The sequence below is a fragment of the Meleagris gallopavo genome, chromosome 5 (assembly GCF_000146605.3).
Source record: "Meleagris gallopavo isolate NT-WF06-2002-E0010 breed Aviagen turkey brand Nicholas breeding stock chromosome 5, Turkey_5.1, whole genome shotgun sequence".
NCBI lineage: Eukaryota > Metazoa > Chordata > Aves > Galliformes > Phasianidae > Meleagris > Meleagris gallopavo.
Window position 1 is genome coordinate 24278402 of NC_015015.2, and position 8021 is coordinate 24286422.

The following is an 8021-nucleotide window of genomic DNA, read 5'->3' on the forward strand; positions in this document are numbered from 1 at the left end:
GCGGGGGGACGGATCCGAGAAGCTGGCAGGGCTCGGCAGTAGGGGTGTTTGGTCTGAGGACGAGCTGAGGAGGGAAGCGGCTCGTAAACAAGTGGAGTTAGAGTGAGGAAATGCTGCAGCGCGAAGCTGGGAGACGGCATCGACAGAGGGGAGGCTCGGAACATCCGTGTGCCAACAAGATGAAGTAAAGCTAAGATTAATGGGATTCAGTAATGCAAATAGAAGGCAACGGCGATCTCTTCAAGTAGATCCCCCCGGCTTGGCAGCGGATTAGGGGTCGGAGCGGTAGGCAGCGGGATGGCAGCGTGCTGCTGCTGTGAGGGGCTCAGAAAGTACGTGAGTAAAAAGGCCGCCCTCTGGAACGTGCTACGGGAGGGCCTCCGTCGGCTGTGCAAAATGTTGATGTCGGAGTGCATGGCTGCTGAGACCTGACCTGCAGCCCAGCTGATTGCCCGCATTCAGATAAACGGTTCTGAACAGATGCAGAATAGGGCTGTGGATGTTAAGAGGAGTGAAGAGTCTGCTTGCTGGGAGACAGAAAAGTTGAAAGTTGTGTGATTTCTATGTGTGGGAGGAAAAGAACTTGCAAGCTTAAAGAAAGCGAATGCAGTTCATTGGAAATAGCAAGAAAAGTTCTCACTGTTCTGTAAATGCTCTGGAGAGGTTTCAAATGCGCAAGAAAACTCAATTTCTTTTAAAATAAAGTTTGAAAAAAATCAGAAAAGAAGATCAGTGTGTGGCTCTGCAGAGTAGTGGGGAGTTTGGCTCAGGAATCCTGAATGTCCCATCTACTAGTTCAGTGTTCTTGTGACCCAGCAAAATGGACTATGAGATGGATGAGTACTTCTGCAGTGGGCCCATTTTGATACAGCTGGTGTCATCATGCTTTCTTTTTCTATTATTCAAGTTTGGTTTTTTTCTTTGGGACCCTTACCAGAAGCAGAATTATATTCACTACCAGATGCATCTCATGTGTACGTTTGGCATTATGCTCACAGAAAGGAAGCCATGTTGTTTACCTTGCTCACTTCAACGTGTGAAGTTTCTGTACATTTCCACCCTTATATATCGAATAACTGTTGAGGTGTACTCACACAGCTCTGCAGGACTTTCTGTCCCTAGGTGTGCTATTAGTAGAAATCCTCATGGAACAATTTCTAGGAAAATATTTAAATGAAAAACTTGAAGTCTTCTAGGGCAAGGCAATATTGCATTCGTGAATGTTGTACAGTCAGCTCCCTTGTGATGTTACCTGAGACCTTATATCTTTCTTCTGCTTTTATTTTTAGAGTCTGTAGTTTTTACGTACCGCACTTAGTACCAAAAAGTTAACAGAAGGACGTTGACATTACAGAATGTTGCTCTTCAGACCAAGGCTGCCATGGTCCAGGCAGACATTTTAGATTCCTTCCTGGCACCATTGCTATCTGGGAACTCTCCAAACACAGGAAATTAAACAATCATTGCTCAGTCATCCTTTTTCATTTTTATCTTTTAGCCCACAACTGTTCCAGGTTATTCAGAGAGGAAAAAAAAAAAATTATGGAGGTAACATCCCGTTCAGTGGTCAGTAAAAAACTAAGTGATCGAATCACTCTCTTCATCAACGCATGCGTTAAGTGCTTCCAGTGGCTCATTTTCTAGTTGCTGAAACCGAGTAGTGAATAGATTATAGGGATTAAACTTCTTTCATTCCCCTAGAGGTGAGCAAGTCATGTGAAAATGAAAGGCTTATTTGGTAGGAGACAGTATGAAAGACTGGGAATACAAATGTTTGTTTGTTTGTTTATTTATTTATTTATTTATTTATTTATTTATTATCTCTAAATGGTAGCATGTGAGCTACAGACAGAAACTCGAGGCTCACAGGGCAGAAATGTAACTGAACTAAATATGAGTATGGAATGAAACATGCTTGGTCATTATTGAAACTGGATTCCTGAAAAGTTTTTCTTTTATCGTAAGTTTGACTTTTCTGAAGAAAAATATACCTGTTCATAGCATAGCATCTTTCTCTTTTCCTTCTCCTGATCTTTTTGAATTAGAAGGAAGTTGTCTTTCCCACTGTAGTGCTGGGAACACAGTACAAGGGCTACAACAAAGGAAGATTTTCTGACTTGATGTGCTCAGATCATCCTACAAGGCATTCCACTGGGGAACGAGGCAGTTTCGCTGGTGTCACCATTTACTGTCCTCCTCTTGTGCTGATGTTTCCAGAGGGATACTGTTTCATACCCCCTGAATAGGTGGCCTTCTGCATGGGAGCATTATTACGGTGTCTTTTGTCTTTTATGTAGTTTACTTCCTCATACTCCAAGAATGAAAAAACGGTCAAAGGAGAGGAAATGATAGGGTAGCTCCCTTAGAAGAGCCTCTCCTAGGAAAAAATAGTTCAGAACCCCTAAAATCATCTTACAGTTGGTACAAAAGCTGCTGGTTGTTGTTGTTATAGCAGCATCTACAGGAATAGAAATAGCAAGAAGAGAAATAGGAAGGCTGGCATTCCCTCGCTCTCTCCCCAACTTGTGAAAATTTTAGGAAGGAAATTTACATATTTTGGAGCTACAATTTCTGCAGTGCCTTCTTATGCAGAAGCTTACCTACAAATTTAATCAAGCTATCTTATTAGATAAAAATACTATCTGTACTTGTTTAATAGTGGTGGTGGTCGTTTCTGTGGGAGGAGTTGAAATGATTGCCACCATTCTTAACTGCTGTTAAGGGAGATGGCAGTTTGATTTAAACTATGAAGGTGTAATGAGTTTTGCTCTCCCACCATCTCGCACAAAGAAGTACTCAGAGAGGACAGACTTAACCGATTTGAGCCAGGCAGTGATCTGCTACCATCAATTTCCCAACGTTGTACTGCCGTTTGATGCTTCAGTTACAGTCCATGAATGGAAGAGTGGAACACGTGGATGTCTTTTTGGCATCTGAAGCTGCTGAGTTGCCTGCTTGGGATGTTCGAGAGAGGACCTGCGTTTATCTGCCTCTTAAGGATATGCAACAGATTTTCTCTTCTTTCCCTACTAGTGCTGTAGTTAACTCTGTGCCCTGCTGTTTCCTCACATCTAACCATGAGTAACACATCTTGCTTTATGGGCATTCTTTGAAGCATAATTCATGGTTGTGAAATACTGGCAGTGGCCAAGACAGAAAACCTTCTGGAAGTACCAGATTCTGGTGGGGCATCCAGCATATGAATGTTTGAGGAAGCACTGAAGGAACAAGGACTTTTCTAAAGGATATGATGACAAAGCTACTCCACTTGAATATGGGAAAAGAGAAGTAGTTATGTGGAAGAGATGAAGTGCTGTGTGATTCCTGCCCCAAAGATAGGATCCAGCTGGTGCTAGACAAAGTCTGTCGATGACAGCAGTTGGATTGGATGGAGGTGGGTGGAGGGCTTGGGCACAGTTTCACGCTCAGTACACTCCACAAAAGGATTCAGTGAAAGAGAGATGAGTGTGGTGGTGAAAACGTGGTCGTAGATGAGGAGAAAAAGGTTTCTTATCAAACGTAGTCCATCATCTAGGTCTGGAAGTGACTTCATCATGCAAGGTGACACTGCATGCTGGTGGTGGCACGAGGAACACACATTCCTGAACTTTGTTCATTTTATATGGACAAATATCTGTATCCCTTATCTACAGTTACGAAACTAGATAGCAGAGACATCAAGGATTAAACAATGAGAACACATTTTGTTTCTACAGATGATATTTTCAGCTCAAAATCAATACATTTCAATGGGCTGTAGGATTGAGAAAGGTTAATCTTCTATTGCTTCAGCCCGTACTGTGTCTCTTTACTGAAGACGTTCTGTGCTTGGATTTCTGCAGCATGCACAACTATTAGGGTTGTTTTGAAGAAATACTTGCTTGGTTTTCAGCGCTATTGGTGATTGAAAAAACAAACCACCAAACTTTCATATGTATGTTTTACTCAAAGTTTTTCCAGTTTTGCATGAGGAGTGGATCTGGAGCCTCGTAATAATCTCATTGTAATAATTTATAAGAACTCTGAACAGGGAATGGGGGGAAAAAAAAAAAGGAATTATGTTAAGTAAGAGACAGCAGAGCTCACTTGCTAATTAGGGTGGGAAGAAGTCAAAAATCCCTATATAAAGTAGTAGAAGCTTATAGTGCTGTTAATGTTATTTCCTATTCTATTTAAGAGAAATGGAGTGGACCTATTCATAAAGATCAGTAGACTTGACTAGTTAATATGCAAACAACTGTCTTGCTTTTATTTCTGTTCAGCTTCCATTGCTACATTTATCTAGTGTGATTAGTTGTTGAGAAATAAGGGACTTTAATCCCTAGAGCATAAGGGTGTGCTGATGATGCCTCCATTTCTTTTAAGAAACAAGAAGATATGTGCAATTGTAGCACAGTGTGGTAACCTAAGAAGCCTCAATGATTTAGTTTGAAAGACTTGTTTTTCAGGCTTGTGTTTACAGGTTCCTGTCCTTCTGATAGAAACTATAGACAAAGGTGTGCAAATGCAGGGTTAGAGAAACGTTCAAATGAGAAATTGTGCCTGTTTGCTGCTACAGGTGCTTTCAGGAAGGGGAGGGAATACTGATTTTTTTAGTTCCTTTTGCTTGAGCTCTGTAAGAGGGATGGAGGAGGTGCCTAAGAAAAGTCTCAGGACTGGGAATCCCAAGCAAGATAGCTTACTTCAACCTGGAGCTGGGATTCATGTATGAAGTGTCCTGAGAGATTTATTGACCTGTCCATCTGGTTCATGTAAAGAGTTTTTCACTTTAACTAGGCTGGTCAGATCCCATTCTTATATGCTTTTCTGCATTATACACTGGGGCAGGGTGTCTAATTTGGAGCTTGGGATTTGGGCAAAGAAGAAGTGCAGCACTCAGCGGTGCAATAGCTGGGCTCTACTGGATCTGGCCTCACTGCAACGTGTGTGAGTAATGGTAACACAGTCATAAGAACAGAATGACTGTACGGGGGAGAGAGCTGCACTTGACTCGCTAGGGTGAAAAACATATTTGTAAAGGGATTCAATTAGTGCTGAGTACAAGAATGCCACTTAGTGAAACAAGTGACTGTACCTCTTTTTCAGCGGCAGAGAAAAGTGACACGTCCTGGATAACCAGCAGTCCCCGTTCCTATTCTCGGTGTCCCTGCAGAGCTGATGGCACCGCGGGCTGGGTTAGTCAGAGCCGAGCGAGGGATGAGTGCCAGCCCCAGTGTGCTGTGCTGCCTGGCCACCCGGCTGCGTGCCCAGCCTGCCAGTGCGGGGGATTCCCGGCTGTGGAGCCCGCAGGGAGGGGCCCTCAGTACTTTGGGAGCAAGGCAGGAGAGAGTGAGCACGTGTGAAGGGCTGCAGTGTGATCTCACCGAGATGTGGGGCTGCCTAGGAGGTACTTGCATGCCAGCAAGGTCACAGGAGATCTTGAAAGTAACAATTGAATGTCTCTAGTGTTTGGCTCTGCCCTATTCATTCCGGTTTATTTCTCCTTTTTGCCTTTAGACTTCTCCGTGTCTATAGCTCTGCCTCCCTATTTTTCATTTTTTTTTTTGCTGTTTTATTCACACGTGTACTTACCCCTTTAGCTTTCGTAACTTCTTTCTCTGTTATCTCTGCTGTGATCTGCCACACAGTTGGGCCACCTTCCATGTGATGGAGCGATGTAGCTAAGCTGTAGATTGCCTTACGCTTGCAACACTGCAACCCCGAGGGAGATTGCATCTGCAGAGATCTGCCTTCATGCCTGGATTGATAAGTGACGCTGGGGAAGCATCTTGGCAAGGTATTCTCATACATGTGTGTGCATGTTGCTGTGTGAGCTCATTCAAAATGTCCGTCAGCTCCATCAGCTCAGCTGACTGGAGGCTCCTTCAGGCTCTGCAGCAGCTGAGGGAAGTGAGAGCAGGGCTGCAGGGCTAGGGGAAGAGCTGAGTGCACCCTCAGAAGGGAGATGCCTGTTCCTGGGAATGTATGATGACCTTAAGCCAGAGATCCAAACCCCCTTGCTTGACCTTTGTTTAATTCTTTCCCTTCCAGTGAGTCCCGCTCCCTGCCTGTGACTCATCCTTGTCTAAACGCAGCCTGCAAGCTCTCGGAGGACTGCCTTTCTCTCTGAACAGAGCAACATAAAAAATAGCAATGCTGTTGAATAACCAGTATTATTTTTTAACACAATTTTTTTTGAGGACCGCCTTGCTGTATTTGTGCTTCTCTGTCAAGAGATTTATTGGTTCCCTGAGAGAACAGTGGAGCAGGTTCTGTCGTGACCCACAGCAAGAAGGTAGTTCAGGCATGGGCTCAGGAGCAGCACAGCAGCAGTGCTGTGGGCAACAGACATTAAAATAGAAGATGGTAGGCTCTGACAAAGGCCAGAAAATCTTAGCACCCACATACCTCCTGACCCACTTGTACCTGGCAGCATCCCTCTGGAAAATGCGGTGGCCATTATGTGGACATGCAGTCAGCAGGCTGCCTAGCTTCCTCCTTCCAGCCTGTGCCTACACTGTGCTGCCCAATGGGCTGCTATTCTCCACAGAGACTCTGTTTGTCCAATTACCTTCCATCCCGCACCTGAGCTCTGGTTCTGTCTGTAACTGGGAGCAGATCTCTTACTGAGCCACAGTGGTTTCTCTTTCCAGATGCTGCTGCAGTATCCCATCTCCTCATCGCATCGCCCTCTGGAAGACAGAAGTGACGATCAGCGGTGTGCTGGTGTCCTGCAGGCAGTTGAAAAACCACTTTGACAGCTAGCAGGAGAACAACTATGCAGTGTAATCACAGCCTGTCTGTGCTTTCTAACAATGTACAGTAGCACCCTATTCCCAGTGAGGGGATGCTGTAACCTCCCTCTGATGATCTCTATTCTCCGTTACTGTAACCAAGCTGTTTCTTTCCACAGCCATGTTGTTCCTGCAGAAATACCAAGGATACCCCACACAGATTAAGGTTTACAAATTCAGGAAGGGCTTGGACAGAGCAAAAGGAGAATGAAGTAATTCCAAAATATTTACACTCTGGCTGATAAAAGCAGCAGGAGAGCTAACTTGGTGCGTGGGGCTCTGCTGTAGGATGGAAGGAAACCCGGGGACAAACTGTCTCCTCTTAGACCTGCTGTAAGTGCTGTATGATAAAGGTGAATTTCCAAACTTAGCCATAAAGCCGCAGGTCAGCCAGCAGGACAGCAGCTTGTCCCAGTTCCCACTGCAGGCTGTATGGAAGCTGTATGTTGGATCCGATGGGGTTTGAATCCTACCACGAAAACAGTGGCTGTTCTCAAGGTCACGAGCACAGCTTTCTGTTATGTGGTTTTGAATGGAAGAATTATTGTATATCTGTTTATGTAAAATGGAAAATGTGAAAAAAATATATATATTTTTTTTCTTTAATAAATCTATGAAACGAATCAACCTTTGTTTCCGTTGTTTCTTTGGGTTTGATCCCCTTTTCACTCAGCGACCCATCGCTGGAATCGTGCCAAGGCCGCGTTCTGGGCAGCGCAGCGCCGGTACCGCATCGTGCCCGGCTCTGAAAAACGATCCCTGCCCTAAGGGCGCTCTTTGGGGTCCCGCGAAAGACGCGGTGGGGGGCCTATAAGGGGGGAAGACGCTGCACGCGGGCAGGGAGGGGGCGGCTCCCCCACCAGGTGCGTAGGCAGCCCGCGAGCGGACGGAGGGGAAAGGGAGAGCCTGGGGACGCGCTCGGGCCCGAGGCGGGGCTACGGCATTTTATGAATGGGCTCATATGACGTCAGGAGGGGCGGGAGGAGAGGTTCCTCTTCTCGCCAATCCCGCGGGGTTCTTGGAGCGGAGGACCAACCGGAGCGCGCCCGCCGCGTGACGGCCATCTCCCGTGGCCAATGGCGATAAGGGAGCGGTGCCGACCACGTGGGGCGCAGGCCGCAAGTAGTACGGGGGCGTGTGGCCGCGCGCTCCCTCCCCCCTCCCTTCCGGCCGCGCGAGCCGAGAGTGGGTGGGGCCGACCGCGTTGCCATGTTACCGCGTGATCGAGCGGCCCTTCAGCCAACGGTA

At 46.0% G+C, this 8021-nt stretch overlaps 1 long non-coding RNA gene across 2 annotated transcripts; it reads left to right on the plus strand.

Moving 5' to 3' along the window:
* The first annotated feature begins 6 nt into the window (after positions 1-6).
* LOC104911120 lies at positions 7-7396 on the plus strand. Of its 2 annotated transcripts, XR_793652.3 has the most exons (3): positions 7-5386; positions 5628-5776; positions 6633-7396. It is a non-coding gene; the product is annotated as an uncharacterized LOC104911120 (long non-coding RNA). The 2 variants fall into 2 exon arrangements; XR_004159901.1 differs by having other exon boundaries at positions 7-5776.
* The last annotated feature ends 625 nt before the right edge of the window (positions 7397-8021 follow it).